The sequence below is a fragment of the Hemitrygon akajei genome, chromosome 25 (assembly GCF_048418815.1).
Source record: "Hemitrygon akajei chromosome 25, sHemAka1.3, whole genome shotgun sequence".
NCBI lineage: Eukaryota > Metazoa > Chordata > Chondrichthyes > Myliobatiformes > Dasyatidae > Hemitrygon > Hemitrygon akajei.
The window spans coordinates 46467865-46485879 of NC_133148.1; the positions used below are offsets into that span (position 1 = coordinate 46467865).

At 43.8% G+C, this 18015-nt stretch overlaps 1 long non-coding RNA gene and 1 gene segment (V, D, J or C); one reads left to right on the forward strand and one right to left on the reverse strand.

Annotated features, from left to right (window-relative positions):
- Positions 1-18015, reverse strand: part of LOC140716605 (Ig heavy chain C region-like) — a 104868-nt gene that overhangs the window by 83607 nt on the left and 3246 nt on the right.
- LOC140716608 (uncharacterized) overlaps positions 1-18015 on the forward strand; it is a 271347-nt gene that overhangs the window by 26203 nt on the left and 227129 nt on the right. The gene's annotated exons all lie outside the window — the stretch shown is intronic.

An 18015-nucleotide genomic window follows, 5' to 3' on the forward strand; every position in this document is an offset into this window, starting at 1 on the left:
CGAGACCCTTCGTCAGGACTAACTGAAAGGAGAGGTACTAAGAGATTTGAAAGTAGTGGGGGGAGGGGGACAAATTGAAATAGATGGCCATGAGGATATTGGAAAGTGAAATTGAAATGTGGAGAGGAGAGGCAGTTTAAATCAGGTGTTTTCTTCTCTATCAAACGTCCATTCCAAAGGATTCCAGCGGCAGGTCTGGAATCCTGTAAGTAGATTGTAATGAAATTCATTGACGAATTTTATATAGAACCAATCACTTTATTTCACACTTTCCTGCCGAACAGTGATACTGTTGGGTAGAACCATCTGAGAATGTTGCAATGAGATTATTCTGATAAAAGAACATTGGCACAGGCTTCGAAAAACTGTGGGGACATTTTCCACCTGGAAATAGAAAATTCAGTAATGTCAGCATTAAATATTTTCACATCTTTTCCTGTGCTTGGAAAAAAGGGATCCCCACATATTCCCACTCTCTATCCTCTGTATATCACATCCTATCAGGATGAGGTTATGTCAGCCATGATAAATGCATGTGCTCTCTGAACCTGGTAAAGGATCTGAGGACACAAGGTCACAACATTCACGAGGATTGGGCATCAATTCAAAAATAATCCAGGCACCTACATTTCAGTGAGTGGACAATCGACAGAAGAGCCTCTCAGGAAACACTGGAAACAGACTGGAGACTGAAGCAAATACAAAATTGCAGAGATATTTTTTTGAGGAACTAACACTGAAGAGACAGTGAAAAGGGAAGAAGAAGATTTTCTCCAGATTGTAAACATGGGTGTGAGCTTCGCTCACTAACTTATTTTCATTATAACTGCAAACAGAGACAGCTAAAATTATTGAGACAGAATGGACAGGTGACCTAATCTTATACCTTTCCTGCCCAGTAGATGGGGTTAAAACTGCTAGTGATAAGAGTTGATTCAAAGTGCAATGATTATCTGTACATCACTCAACGAGATTGATAGTAGGGACAGGGATTAGTTATGTAGTTCTGTAAATAAATGAATTATCCTTCAGACATCACCCTCCCTCTTGATACGTCATGTTGACGCCATCACTGAAACTGGAGGGTGTGTGATTCACTTCACAAGTATATTTCTGTTTCCTGGTTGATTACTGTACAGACAGTGTCAGGTAAGCGATAGTTTCAAATCCACCATCAGGTCTGAGAGTGCAAGGGAGAACGATGCCTTCTTGGCATATCAATTGTGGGAGAGATGTGGATCGATAAGACTGGTATCATGAAGTGCACAGTTCTCTGTACAGATCCCGAAGATATCCACATCTCTTGGCACGTGGGCGGGAAGGAGAAAACTAAAGAAATTCACACCCATCAAGCGGAGAGGGATGGGTCCCAATACAGAGTGCTCAGCAAACTCCAGATCAGTGTGGAGGAGTGGTTCAGTGGGGTGGAGTACAAGTGCTCTGCTCAGGAATCTCCTTCATCTTCCCGAGTGCCAGCACGGACCAATAGTACCAAAGGTGGGCAAGAGACCAGCGATTAAATGGCCAGCATTAGTTACCGGAGTCAAAATGTTTGACATTATCTTTGTTTTCTTGGTTTAGAATCTCTTTATAAACACTGTAAATTGGCTCACTGTGAGACAGAGAATCATGCAGATTTCTCAGCAGAGACACAGCTCAGTATATTCTTTGCTTGGAGACTCGGTACATTGATTAGTAACAATGAGGGGAACCAAATGGGGATGATGGGCAGGTGGGGAGAAGTGAAGGGGTGAGGAGGAACCTGGTACGGGAAGCAGAAAAATGAATAAAGGAGCAGGAGGGAGATTATTGGCAGTTGCAGAAATAAGTGTACCATCAGGTTGGCAGATATCTGGACAGTTCATGTTCTGTGGATAGTTTCTGTGAAGGTATTTTCTGAGGTTATTTCTATGGTGAAGCTTTTGGATAATGTTGCCTGAGAGCAGAGAACAAACCTAAGACTGGCTGATTTTATCACCTAGCCAGATTAAAAAGATAAAGACGTCAACACCAAAAATGAAAGCTGAACTGAGATACTAATTGGAGGCTGGAATATTGTTCAAAGACAGATTGTTCAGTAAAATGGTTTGGATTCTCTTCAAGTGATGAACTATTTTCAGAGATGCAATTATTTCTATGGTGAAGCTTCTGGATTATGTCAGTTGAGAGCAGAAAACAATCCAAAGATTGGCTGATTTTATTACCGAGCCAGATTCAAAAGATGAAGGCATTGAGGCTGAAGTCGAAGTTGGAACCTGTATTCAGCTCACTACTCTATGAGGTTTCACTCGCCTCGGTACCAAACTGACTCTGCAGCTGCGGCCTGCAGCCATCGGCACTCACCTCAGCACTGAGCCTGGCTCCGTGGCCGTGGCCTGCAGCCATCGGTCTCCTGGACCGGTTGCAGTGCTGAACTGGTGACGTGGCTGTGGATTTACTTCAGGGGACTCTGCGGATCAGGTTCTGTGGATTGTTTGTTTGAATCTTTTTATTGTTTGCACAATTGTTCTTTCTTTTTCACACATTGGATGTTTGACTCTGAATTCTATTGTGTTTCTTTGTTTTGTGACTGCCTGCAAGAAGAGAATCTCAAGGTTGTATATGGTGCGCATACTTTGATGATAAATGTACTTTGTACTTAGAACTTTATCAGTTCATTCACATAACTAAACCAGGGCTGCACCGTGATTTAGTGTTGACCTTGAATTCATAGCACAATGTAAACAATTTCAATAATGGGCTGAGTCCCAGGACCCTACCTTGGATGTTCTTCACTTGCTTCTTGATACGGGTGTCGGAGGGACGATGAATCACGGTACAGCTGAAGACTGATTCTGTCTTCCACTCCTGTAAACTCACGGTCAGGAAGTGTCTGGCACTGAAAGTCCACCCCTGCTCCAGAGTGGTCGGTGTAGCGCTGGTGTTGGTGGTGATCACGGTGCTGCCTTTCTCCCAGATGACATTTATTTGGTCCGGGTAGAACCCAGAGACCACACACTCCAGTGTGGCCGTTTTCCTATTCTTGGTCTCTTCCTGTGATGGAGACAGCAGTCTGACCTTGGGACTTTTTATCTCGACTGGAATAGACAAGAAAACAAAGGAAATGTCAAACATTTTGACTCAGGTAACTAATGCTGGCCATTTAATCGCTGGTCTCTGACCCACCTTTGGTACTATTGGTCCGTGCTGACACTCGGGAAGATGAAGGAGATCCCTGAACAGAGCACTCGTACTCCACCCCACTGAACCACTCCTCCACACTGATCTGGAGTTCGCTGAGCACTCTGTATCGGGACCCGTCCGCCTGCGGTTGTTGTTCGACAATTCCTGTAGTTTTCTCCTTCCTGCCCACATGCCAAGAGATGTGGATATCTTCCGGATCTGTACAGATAACCGTGCACTTCACGGTAGCAGTCTTGTCGATCCACAACTCTTCAATGTCAGGATTTTGAATAAAGACTGACAATTCTGTGGATTAGAAATGGAAATGCTCAGAATTTTATTTCTGTTAGTTGTGTTAGGTCAAGACAGATCATCAGTACATGACAGCTGCATTTAATGCAAACAGAATAACAGAAACACCCAGGACTGAATCTCGTATCAGTCTGCTGGTGATCATGTCTTCACCTCCGTTGCTGTCTGGACCCACAGTCCTCACCCCATCTTCCCTTTTCCTTCCGTCCGCCTGCCAGGTTACACTGAATCCCTGTAAATCACTGTGAACCACCTCACACAGAATGGTCGCTGTCCTCTTCATCCAGATCTCTTCGAAGGAAGGTTTGCTTAAAGTGACTGACAGGTGGGTATCTGAACAGTTATCTGGTAGAAATTATTCTTTCACCATTCCCCAATGGCCGAGTTTGTCACTGACAAGCCCAGCATTTCCTGTTCATCTCTGGTCAATGATATGCCAGTACCAACAAGGTGAGATGAGAATAATCTACATTGGTGAAGAAATGAATCTCCCCTATTGCACAGACAGGGTGAACACCCTGAGGGAAAATAAATGAACAAGATCGGCCGTCACATTGTTTTTGCAGTTTTATGGTCACTTGAAGTGTTATCAGACAGTACAGAAAATACCCAGCATTTCAGAGTGTGTCTGTGGAATCGGAAATGGAGCAAAGTTTCGCGTTAAAAATTCAACAAAATAAACTTAATATTTTAAATTTTAAGTATGAGAAATATTTAGCTTTTCTAACAAATATTAAAATGCACTTTTAACTCTATTAGGTATAACTAATGTTTGCTACTGCTTTGTCAGAATGTTGTGTGTTCAAGCCGCCCTCCAGAGGCTTCTACACATTGTCCAGGCTGACCATTCCCACACAGGAGCAGAGGGAGAGCTGCTCTGTTGGAAATTCAGTCCCAGCTGAGACTCTAATCAGTGGCTGGGATTATGTTCAAAGGCAGAGGGAGGGAATATGTTGAAGACAAGTATCAGGGATTTCCACAGTGCCTGTCCAGTGAAATGATTCAGATTCCCCTCAAGTTATGAAATATTTTCTGGGATACAATTATTTCTATGGTGAAAGTCTGGATTATGTTGGCTGAAAGTGGAGAACTAATCTAAGATTGGCTGATTTTATCACCTAGCCAGATTAAAAACATGAAGATGTTGACATCACAAGTGAAGGCCGAACTGCTGTTCATCTCACTACTCTGTGAGGCTTCCCTCACCTCAGCACTGAACTGACTCTGCAGCTGCGGCCTGCAGCCATCGGCACTCACCTCAGCACTGAGCCTGGCTCCGTGGCCGTGGCCTGCAGCCATCGGTCTCCTGGACCGGTTACAGTGCTGAACTGGTGACGTGGCTGTGGATTTACTTCAGGGGACTCTGTGGTTCAGGTTCTGTGGATTCTTTGAATCTTTGTTATTGTCTGCACAATGTGTTTTTTTTCACACATTGGATGCTTGACTCTGAATGCTATTGTATTTGTTTTCTGAGTGTCTGCAAGAAGAGAATCTCAAGGTTGTATATAGTGCACAGGCTTTGATAATAAATGTACTTTGTACTTTGAACTTTATCAGTTCACTCACAGAACTAAACCAGGGCTGCACTGTGATTTAGTGTTGACCTTGAATTCATAGCACAATGTAAACAATTTCAATAATGGGGTGAGTCCCAGGACCCTACCTTGGACGTTCTTCACTTGCTTCTTGATACGGGTGTCGGAGGGAGGATGAATCACGGTACAGCTGAAGACTGATTCTGTCTTCCACTCCTGTAAACTCACAGTCAGGAAGTGTCTGGCACTGAAGGTCCACCCCTGCTCCAGAGTGGTCGGTGTAGCGCTGGTGTTGGAGGTGATCACAGTGCTGCCTTTCTCCCAGATGACATTTATTTGGTCCGGGTAGAATCCGGAGACCACACACTCCAGTGTGGCCGTTTTCCTTTTCTTGGTCTCTTCCTGAGGTGGAGGCAGCAGTCTGACCTTGGGACTTTTTATCTCGACTGGAATAGACAAGAAAACAAAGGAAACGTCAAACATATGACTCAGGTATCTAATGCTGGCCATTTAATCGCTGGTCTCTTGCCCACCTTTGGTACTATTGGTCCGTGCTGACACTCGGGAAGATGAAGGAGATCCCTGAGCAGAGCACTCGTACTCCACCCCACTGAACCACTCCTCCACACTGATCTGGAGTTCGCTGAGCACTCTGTATCGGGACCCGTCCGCCTGCGGTTGTTGTTTGACAATTCCTGTAGTTTTCTCCTTCCCGCCCACGTGCCAAGAGATGTGGATATCTTCGGGATCTGTACAGATAACCGTGCACTTCACGGTAGCAGTCTTGTCGATCCACATCTCTTCAATGTCAGGATTTTGAATAAAGACTGACAATTCTGTGGATTAGAAATGGAAATGCTCAGAATTTTATTTCTGTTAGTTGTGTTAGGTCAAGACAGATCATCAGTACATGACAGCTGCATTTAATGCAAACAGAATAACAGAAACACCCAGGACTGAATCTCGTATCAGTCTGCTGGTGATCATGTCTTCACCTCCGTTGCTGTCTGGACCCACAGTCCTCACCCCATCTTCCCTCTTCCTTCCGTCCACCTGCCAGGTTACACTGAATCCCTGTAAATCACTGTGAACCACCTCACACAGAATGGTCGCTGTCCTCTTCATCCAGATCTCTTCGAAGGAAGGTTTGCTTAAAGTGACTGACGAGTGGGTATCTGAACAGTCATCTGGGAGAAATTGTTATTTCACCATTCCCCAATGGCCGAGTTTGTCACTGACAAGCCCAGCATTTCCTGTTCATCTCTGGTCAATGATATGCCAGTCCCAACAAGGTGAGATGAGAATAATCTACATTGGTGAAGAAATGAATCTCCCCTATTGTGAAGACAGGGCAAACACCCTGAGGGAAAGTAAATGAACAAGATTGGTCGTCACATTGTTTTTGCAGTTTCATGGTCAATTAAACTGTTACCAGGCACTTTTAAAAACAAATACAGAAAATACCTAGCATTTCAGAGTGTGTCTGTGGAATTGCAAATGGAGCAAAGTTTCACAAAAAAAATTCAACAAAATACACTTCATATTTCAAATTTTAAGTAAGAGAAATATTTAGCTTTTGTCACAAATATTAAAATGCACCTTTTTCTCTGTTTGGTGTAACTAAAATTGGCTGCAGCTTTGTCAGAATGTTGTGTGTTCAAGCCGCCCTCCAGAGGCTTCTACACATTGTCAAGGCTGACGATTCCCACACAGGAGCAGAGGGAGAGCTGCTCTGCTGGAAATTCAGACACAACTGAGGCACTAATCAGAGGCTGGGATATTGCTCAAAGGCAGACTGTCCAGTAAAATGGTCTGGATTCTCCTGAAGTGAGGAACCATTTTCAGAGATGCAATTATTTCTGTGGTGAAGCTTCTGGTTATGTTGGTTGAGAACAGAAAACAATTTGTTCTTTCTTTTTCACACATTGGATGATTGACTGTGAATTTTATTGTGTTTCTTTGTTTTGTGACTGCCTGCAAGAAGAGAATCTCAAGGTTGTATATGGTGCACAGACTTTGATAATAAATGTCTTTGTACTTAGAACTTTATCAGTTCACTCACATAACTAAACCAGAGCTGCACCGTGATTTAGTGTTGACCTTGAATTCATAGCACAATGTAAACAATTTCAATAATGGGGTGAGTCCCAGGACCCTACCTTGGACGTTCTTCACTTGCTTCTTGATACGGGTGTCGGAGGGACGATGAATCACTGTACAGCTGAAGACTGATTCTGTCTTCCACTCCTGTAAACTCACGGTCAGGAAGTGTCTGGCACTGAAAGTCCACCCTTGCTCCAGAGTGGTTGGTGTAGCGCTGGTGTTGGTGGTGATCACGGTGCTGCCTTTCTCCCAGATAACATTTATTTGGTCCGGGTAGAACCCAGAGACCACACACTCCAGTGTGGCCGTTTTCCTATTCTTGGTCTCTTCCTGTGATGGAGGCAGCAGTCTGACCTTGGGACTTTTTATCTCGACTGGAATAGACAAGAAAACAAAGGAAATGTCAAACATTTTGACTCAGGTAACTAATGCTGGCCATTTAATTGCTGGACTCTTGCCCACCTTTGGTACTATTGGTCCGTGCTGACACTCGGGAAGATGAAGGAGATCCCTGAGCAGAGCACTCGTACTCCACCCCACTGAACCACTCCTCCACACTGATCTGGAGTTCACTGAGCACTCTGTATCGGGACCCGTCCGCCTGCGGTTGTTGTTCGACAATTCCTGTAGTTTTCTCCTTCCCACCCACGTGCCAAGAGATGTGGATATCTTCCGGATCTGTACAGATAACCGTGCACTTCACGGTAGCAGTCTTGTCGATCCACAACTCTTCAATGTCAGGGTTTTGAATAAAGACAAACAATTCTGTGGATTAGAAATACAAGATTTTAGAATCTTAATGGAAACTTTTCTCTTGGTTGTGTTAAGACAGACAGATCATCAGTACATTAGGTATATATTTACTGCAGAGTAGAAGAAACACACCAGGTTGATTGGTGTGGTACACACTGCTGCAGGTTTTAACAGAGAAAATAAGATAAAAACAACATGCCATTTGATTTAAATCTTGTTGCAATGACTGTGACTGGTGAGGCCGAGCATTGTTTAGCTACTGTGTAACACAGTGACGGAAAGAAGCATGCAGATATCTCAGCAGAGACACAGCTCAGTATATTCTTTGCTTGGAGACTCAGTGCCATTGATCAGTAACAATGAACACTGTGACTCAATGAGAATCCCTTTCTCCATCTGGGCTGAGACTGGAATCCACTCAGTTTAATAACTTCACATCCTGATATTCCAGTCTTACTGTGACTGTGTCTCTATCCATCACGGCAATCTTCGCAATGTCAGGAAATGTTGCATTTGCCCAGCTCCAGTCACTCGTACAGGTCACTCCTTCTGTTGGTGGCTGTGTTTTTAGCTGTCTTGCTTGCAAACACGGAATCTCACTCAGTAACCCTCCATGGTTGATTCCAGTCACTCCTGTTTGAAATGAGCAGCTGTGGTTGGAGAGTCTCCATCAGTTGCTGGACTGATGATGTGGAGACTCGAGCTCAAATTTCAAACTGGCAGTGGGAATTTAAATTTAGTAAATAAATGCATTCTGAACTAAAAACATGCATTACTGATGTAGACTGTGGAAGGATTTGCACTGTCATAAAACCCATCCAGTTCACCGTTGTTGTTCAGGGAAGGAAATCTGTCGTCCATATCTGCTCTGGCTGACATGTGACTCCAGACCTGCAGCAGTGCAGCTGAACCTTCATCACCATCGGAAATGGCCCCACAAGTCCCTCAGTTCTTGAGCAATCAGCGAGGGACATGAAATGCTGCCCTTGCCACAGCCCTCAATACTTCTGACTGGGTTCGTGTCATTTTTTTGTGATTGTGCTCTGGTGAAGTTGTTGAGGTTTGAATATGTCAAAGGAAAATTCTAAAAGGAAGTGATGATGAATCCCTGTGAAGAAAGGAAGTGTTAGGAACAGTAACGTAACCCATGAAGTCACAGAAATCTCCCACTTGCTACTGATCGGGGATTATTTCCAGACTGCATCTTTCACCCATTTCAAAACCGAATCACTGGAAGGGGAATGGAATGGAATGAAATTTGTTGCATGTTTTCCCAAAGCAGCATCGTGGAATCAGTTACACAGATGACTACATGCTCTCTGTGGCATTGAGAGGCCCAGCTACATTGTTCTTGATTGACTTCACTCTTGTGTCTCTTTGCAGAAAGAGTGAATCTCCTTGTGCTGGGTGCTCAGTACCCGTGGCTGCTGTTGGAGCTCACGTTTCACACACACTGACCGTGGGATGGAGTCATCTTGTTTGGTGATGTATGCTAATATCTATTTCTCAGCCTCCTTCCAGGTCCGACAGTGACCCCATAAATACAAGAGATTCTGCAGATGCTGGAAATCCAGAGTAACACTCACAATAGCCTGGAAAAACTCAGCAGGTCAGGCAGCACCTATGGAGAGGAATAAACAGTAGACATTTTGAGCCGAGTTGTGTTGAAGGGTCTTGACCTGAAATGTTGACTGATTATTCCTCTCTATAGATGCTGCCTGACCTGTTGAGTTCTTCCAGTATTGTGTGTGTGTTACTAACAGAGACTCTGTAGTTTGATAATGTCAGATGTTTTCCATTCAGTAGCCCTTCTCTTTGTGACAAAAAAAATGGTGAACATCTTCCTTCCTGGGTTGTTCTCGGTTTCAACATGGACCCTAATGTTGCATGGTGAGGAACTTGTAAAGAGCGGTGGATAGACACTGCGGATAATCTGTGAATTTAGGTTTAATCCATGTCATGATGATGTCAAAGACATATTTATTAAGATGTTCGCCCGTATCCTGTATCAGAGAAATGGCCTTGATGTGCTGCTGTTCCAGACACATTTTGATAGTTGTTTCAAAATTTGTTGAATCTTGGTGGCCAGAGGTAGTAATCCCTTCTTGTTTAATAGTTAATTGGCAGCCCTGGGATTCAAAACATTCTCCTCAAGATCCCAAAATGCTAATATTCTTCTTGTATTTTATATATTAGCACTGGGGCATTCTTTGTGATTACTGAATTCTTCTTTTTGACTGATATCCGTTTCTGGGAGATGGGACAAGGGAACTATGCAGGATTTTCATCCACAACTTCTGAGACTGAACAGGACATCAAATTGATCCTGTGTTCTTTCTCTCCATTTTGCCCCAGGATTAATATTAAAGGGTTCATCCAACATTTTACTGCACCAGTGAGATATTTAACTTGCATCCTCCTCCTCCTTCCCTTCCTGCCCCACCAAAAAAAAAAGCTTCAGTTCTTGCCATCTGGAGTCAGATTCCTGAACAGAACTGGTCAAGCAGTGGGACTGGAGTCTGAGTCACAATGAACCAGCAATGTCAATAAAAGAAATGGACGAGCTAGGGGGCAAGAATCTGAATTGGTTGTTATCACCACCTACTATTACACTTTGATCCCAAAGGATAACATGTGTTTGATGTAACTCCACTAGAAAGGTTGTAATAAAATTCAATCACGTATTTAATACACGCCAATCACTTTCCCCCATGGCAATGATACTGATGTTGAGTCCCATCAGGGAATAACACATTCGTACTAGTCTGTTGGATGAACATCGGCACACACTTTGAACAATCTTCACCTGGAACTGGAAGATTCACATAATTGAGCATTAGACTGCGGAAGTTCCATATTTTCCCAATACCTCTCCTATGTTTTAGGAAACTATAGGGATGAGGTCACACAAAGCACAGTAGGCTGCTTCACCTTTCCCCGCGCTATACAACATGAGGAAGTAAACCAAATTTCAGGAGTTTGGGGTCATTTAAAAAAAAACCCAGGGTTCGACATTCCAGTAAGTTCACAATCTATTGAGTAGCCACTAGAAGCAAAAGCAGAGTTTGGAAACTTGGGAAAATAATGATTGGGATGTCTATTTTCCTCGATGCCCCATTCTCTTAACCCATGACATAGTGGAAACTAAAACTGTGAGAGTAAAAGGGGGATGGTTTCCACCCTGATGTTGGGTTAAAAGTAGGGGCAAGTTCAGTGTCAGAAAACCAACCACCAAACATCTTTTCTCTCCCACTAATGTTGACATTTTGGACATGAACTCAGCCTGAGCTCAGTACAAGGCTGAGTTGTAGACGGTAAATGGATTTCCCCACAGATACCACTCACCACTTTGATATGTCACGTTGATGCTTTTCTGGAAATTGGAAGGTGTGTGGGTCACTTCACAAGTGTACTTGTCTCCACTGGTCCACTGGTCCATCGGCACCGTCAGGTAATTGATGGTTTCAAAGCTTGAGCAGTTTCTCATTGTCGAGGGGAGAGTGGTACCCATTTGAATGGATCCAGCTTTTGTCCAGGAAACCTGTATCTGGTTGGGATAAAATCCGGATATCAAACAGCCCAGGATAGCTTGTTGTTGACTGTGGACATCCTTCAAGGTTGGAACAAGGGAACTGATCTCTGGAGGCTGAGCTGTAAAACATTATTATAACTTTAATTAAGATCAACTCTATCACCCCAACATCAGGGGCAAAATTCCCCAACAGTAACCCTCTCCACAATGCTGCTGATTTACCTCTGACCATTGACATGGTGAATCCACAGTGAGAGGCTGTGACTGGGAGGGCTGTCAGTATAACTGAGGTCTCCCAAACAGAGTGTGCCTCTATGCAGTGATGAAGGAGAAGGGTGGGTAAATGAGGTTGAGGTACAATAAGTTGTTTGGTGGAGTGGGCGCAGGCAGCAGGAATCCCACACCTGTTGCTGTTTGTAGGAGAAGATGAGGTGGAACTACTTTCACTGGCAGGAGGCTTGGGAACAGACTTTGGTTCAAGAGGCCAGGCAGATACCAGGAAGTTTTCACAAATTCACCCAGTGTTCAACTCTGGATGTGGGTGATGTAAATAGATTATTTGGGAATTTTCCTGAGGGAATTGGATATGTATTTCAATGGGAAATACTTCCTAGGCCAATTGGAAATATTAGGGGCAATGGGGCTGACTTCATCTCCCACATAATTCTGGCAGAGACAAGATGGGCCAAAGGGCATTCATCTGCCGTGGGTGATTCTATGAAACATGAAGTGAGGCAGGACCTGGATGAAGACTCAACAGTCTCGCTCTGCTGTGATTCAATCCACCCAATATTCAGTTTCCTTGACATTAAAACTGCAGAACTAATCACTCAGAGTGGTTCATTTCAGGCTGAAAATGCAACAACTTTGCTCTCTTCCAATTTCATACCAAGACTCATGACTTTCCATTTCATTAGCAACACCACTGGGAGAGCAAATATACACAAGAATTCATGACCCCCGCACTAGTCAGCAAAGGTTTCTGCCCAACTCCTGAAATCAGTGAAGTTTTGAATACAAATACTATCTTATACTAACTTCTGACTTGACGTCTCTGCACTTTAGCTTGTTTTATTTTGTCTGGCTTGTACCCTGCCTTGCAGGTGTAGACTTTGTTGCTGTTCCAATCTGCTGCAGGAACTCGGAGCAAGCTGCTCATCATGTACTTCATATTTTGCCCCAGGACTACAGGGCTCTGCTTGATCCCAGCTGTGATCTCTCCAGTGTCAGTGGACCATGTTGAAGTGATGCTAGTAGACTCAAAGTCCTTCACCAAGCAGAGGAGGCTGACGTCTTGTTGAGTTTCTGTGCTGGTTGACGAGGTGATGTAGACTGATGGCATGGATTTGACATCTGAAAAGTAAATAAATTCATGCAGATTTTGCTGTAAATAAATGCATTGCAGTCAGATAAAGCTGAAGAGATGTTGTTGTGTTTTAAAACACAAAATCCATGTCCAACTGCACTTACTGATTTAAACTAGAGTGTTTGTGAGGTGTAAGGACGTGGGATAGAACCCACTCCGCTGACCTGAGCTCACACTCCAGTGTAGCACCACACCAGTGATGTAATGATTGACTCTTCAGTTAAACCCAAAGCTAATCATTCTTCCCCATAACAACATTAGCTGTAGGTCAAAGGAGTTTTCATGAAACAAAGTATTGTCTACTGAGGTATTTGAAAAATCAAGCTGTTTGAGGTGCTGTTGAATGGAAGAGTTAAATGAGGATGCAGTAAATATTTGGGCTCTGTCTCCAGCACTAAATGTGAGACTGACTTGTGGCTACCAATGTATTAAACTCTGCTTCCGAGATTTAATTCAACTCACCAAAGCAGCACGTGATGCCACACATCATGATAAATGCAAGCAACCCCACAGATTCGACATGAATTACTGACCCACCTGTCGGTAATGATGACGAGGCTGAGAAACAAAACGGGTGTGTGGAAAGACACTGGCCTGGATGACACCGGCAATAATGAGAGCTATTTGGAGATCCTGAGCCAATGCTTGAAATGCTGCTCGATGTTGATGTATTTCCCTCAGTGCACACCTGATGGGGGGTGTCCAGTGAGACGACACGAGGCTGTGGTAATTCCTCACCAATTATCATCAAAACCCCACTTGAAACAACTCGGTCTTTATCCACTTCCCTGGAAACGACTAATTGTTGATTTAATGAAGTAACTCACTTACTCCAATTACATTATTTCAGGTGTTCCTGAGTGCTATATTTAACTAGAGGAATTAGTTAACATTTTTTAAAATGTTCTTAATGTTTGAATATTTTCCAATCTAGTTTGAAAATTCAGTGTTCCAATGGCTTTGACAGGAGAATAAGTGATGGGATGTGTTTTGACCAGTTGTCAGAATTATCTTCAGTGGAGTTGTGGACAGGGCTTGTTCTGACCCACCTGCTTTTCCCTGCTATTGACAGCTAAAGTTGCCAACAAGAGTGGGTTGAGGGGTCCCGGGAGCAGGAAAGACAAACAAACACATGGATTTGGAGCAACAGGAGGTCAGTCAGCCACTCAAACCCCCTCTGCCATTTAGTAAGGGAATGGCTGATCAGAAGGTGACATTGAAGGCACACAGAGTAACCTCTTGCTTATCAAGTATCTTCTATCACTGACATGAAACTATTCAGACACTCTGCTTCCACTGCTGTTTGATAAAGACTCACAACATTCAGTGAGAAAAGTGTTCAGCTTGTCTCTGTTTTAATCACACCATCTCTTATTTAGAAATAATGATCCCCAGTTCTTGATTCTCTCACAAGAGGAAATATCCTCTCCACATCTAGGCTGTCAAGAACCTTATAATCTTAACTGTTTCAATGAAGAATTCCTCACACAGAGTGCCAGAGAAATTCTGAATTCACAAAACACAAATTTATGTTGGCGCAGTCAGGATTTTTGGGATGGGGGGGCCAAGTTCAGTCTTAACTAGGAAGTCTTAACTTAAAATAGGAAGCTGATTTCTTTTAGCTAACTGGGTGTAAATGGACTCAGGAAAAGCAATTGGGTAATAAATCAATCTCAGTGTCTCTCCATGGTGGAACAGGTAGAAGAGGATCAATGCATCCTCCCATTGCCACGTGGCTCAGTGCCTTGCCAGTCTATGTTGTGATGTCAGTGTAAAGGCTCCACCCTTTCTTTCTAAGAATGTGTATACTTCTTGTTTAAGACTGTGTCCAGCTCACAGTGTTCCCGATGTTTTGGCCTTGGTGAAGCAATGTTTATTCTGCACTGTTGGGAAGTGAGTTTGTCTTGTCAACAATACATATCAAGGGTTTACTGGTTCTAATTAACAGTCAGGATGTAAACCCACCATCCTGGAACCAGTCTAGTGAATCTTTCCTGCAGTCACCCTATGGTTTGTTCACTCGTTCATGATGTGCCGTGTCATGTGTCTTTCAATGACCATGATTGGGAGATTTTTCTACAGAAGAGGTTTGCCATTGACTTCTTCAGGGCAGTGTCTTTACAAGATGGGTGAGCCCAGCCATTATCAACACTCTTCAGAGATTGTCTGCCTGGCATCAGTGGTCACATAACCAGGACCTGTGATATTTACCACCTGCTCCCATGGCTTCATGTGACCCTGATCAGGGAGTGGGGTGGGGGGCTAAGCAGGTGCTACACCTTGCCCAAGGGTGACCTGCAGGGTAGCAGAGGGAAGGAGCGCCGTACACCTCCTTTGGTAGAGATATATTTCCACCCCATCACTCCATACCCAAAGGTAAGGAGTTCAGAACTATGCAATACCCCAGTGGCCATCTCACAAACTGCTCTCTGACCACAATAATACTTACTTCCTCTTGTGTTCGCACCCTCTTTAATAACATACCATTGGTGATCCTGATCAGTTGCTGCACCTACATCCTCACCTTTACTGCCTTCTGCACAAGCACATCTCAGTTCCCTTGAACATTACCACTACCAAGTGAGGAAAATGACGCTCAATTTCTCATTTGCAGAGCCCTGGCAGTTTGGATTGGCAACACCATTTCCTCCACAATCTCCATCAGCACAGGTGCACCACAAGGCTGTGAGCTTCGCCCCCTGCTCTTTTGCACATTGATTGTTTGTCTGTCCTGTTGGGAGCGGTCTTTCATTTATGCTGTCCTGTTTCTTGTATTTACTATGAATGCCCACAAGAAAATGAATCTCAGGGTTGTACGTGGTGACATATATGTGCTTTGATAGTAAATTTACATTGAACTTTGAACCCAGTCTCTCACCATTTAACAACTACGGTGCTTTTTGAAGATGTGCACCTGAACAGATGACCTGGCATTTTTCCAGATTATATTCCACATGTCAGTTTCTCATCTCCTCATTCATTTTGTCCATATTTCCTTTGCATCCTCCCTGGGCCTATCCCAGCTCATATGATATCCTCAGCAGTCTTGCTAAAATGATGTATCATACGCTCATTCGACATTGATGCAGCTTTGATTAGCTGTGGTCTAAATAACCTTCACTGTGATACCCCACTCATCAAAGCTTGCCATCCAGAGAAGAATCCATTAAGCCAGCTCTTTGATTTCAGTCCAGTGATCAATTCCCAATCCATCTCAGTGCACACCCCCAAATCCATAGGCCCTAATCCAGCTAATATCCCATACAAGACTTTATTGAAAGCCTTCTGGAAACACAAATACAGCACCTCCACTCATTTCCCCTTCTCCACCTACTTGTCATATCGACAAAGGGCTCCTGCAGATCAATCACCCATGGTTTTGTCTTCATCAATATAAGCTAACTCTGCTCTATTCTATCATTCTTTTCAAGGTGTTTTAGTACAGTCTTTATTGTAGAATCTAGCCACTGATGTTAGGCTAACAGACTGGTCGTTTCTGACATATTTTTCTGGCTAATTTCTGTGTAGTAGTGATGTTACATTTACTACTCTTCAATCCACTGGAAAAATTCCTGAACCTACAGACCTTGGAAATAATACCCAGAACATTCACAAACTCTGAAGTCATCTCTTGCAGAACTCTGGGATGTCCTTGTGATGTAATAACCTTCACACTCACCCACACCTATGTGCTAGTTTTAGACTAATCCATCAAACAGGTTTGACTGCAGTCGACAAAGGCACTGTGGTGTAAATGTGATGTGGCTGATGGATGAGACTGGACAAGATCAAGCTTTGGGAATAAAACAGTAGGAATTTCAAGATGCAACCAAGGTCAAAAGAAATAGATGCAAGTCTTCAAACTCATAAGAGGTTGCTTAGGAGGATGGAGATAAAGTTATGAAACCTTGTTTTCCAATACTAGACATAAAACAGATAAAGGACAATGAGTATCAGTTCACACAACGGTCAAGATTTTTAAGAACAAAATTTTGATGGAAGTTGTACACTCAGTCAGCTCAGGTGATTCATGTTGACCAAAAGATGTGCCGAGCAAAAAAATAGTCCCTTTCTCATTCCCTTCAGACTGAGCCTGAAACAACCAGTGAAATGCTGATGTCAGACTCCCCACCGGGGACACAACTTCTGTGAAACAGGGGGACAAGCTGACCTGTGCTGTGGGTGAAGTGTCACAGGAGAGAAAGCACAGGGCACGGTGCCAACTGGACCATGTCCACACAGACCGGGCTGAATGGTGCTGGTTCTAACCTGCTGGGACTCTCCCCACACTGCTACACTGGGAAAGGTGGGATCCCACTGGGTTTCTGGACACTGGAGACTTGCGGTGAGGTGTATCAGGGCATCAGCATTAAAAAGCCTCAAGCAGCACCCTGCTGGGACTCTGGGTCCAGAACACCCTGACACTTGGTGCTTGGAAGTACGTACAGAGGAGATGCCAGGGGTAATTTTTTTACACAGAGAGTGGTGATTGCATGGAATGGGCTTCCGGCAATGGTGATGGAGGCAGATACGATAGGGTCTTTTAAGAGACTCCTGGATAGGTACATGGAACTTAGAAAAATAGAGGGCTATGGCTAACCCGAGGTAATTTCTAAAGTAAGTACATGTTTATCACAGCATTGTGGGTGGAAGGGCTTGAATTGTGCTGTAGGTTTTCTATGTTTCTATGCTTGGTAATTGCAGGGAGCCAATTGTCATGTGTCAATGCTGTCATGTAATTTAACAGATTTGAAATGTCTGGGAAACATTAAAGTTGATGTAAATTCCTGTGGCAACAATTAATTTAGCATATTTTGCTTAAAATAATAAATCTGAAATGCATTAAAATATAATAATCATCCAGAAATCATTCCTGAATAAATCCCTTCCCAAGGCTCAGAATCCCAAGTCAGATGAATGGGGAATGTAATCCTTTGTCAGGTCCGGCCTGTGAGGGAATTATTGTGGTGGATTTCCCAGTGTTACCCTGGGAATTCCAGCAGGACCCGTTGTCATGTGGTAGAGTGTGGTAACAGCTCTGGAGGCATCTGTCACTCAGTAAATCCCGGGGTACAGTGGTCTGTGGAACTCTGGGACTGACTCCAGTGTAAGTGGCTGAACACTGGTGATTCCCTTTGGAATTGCCAGCCACAGCCAGCACCATTTCACCCACACTGTCCTCAGCCTCCCAGGTACACAGCAGCTCAGGAACAGGCTGGTCAGCTGAGGTCTGAGGAACCTCACTGCTCTTT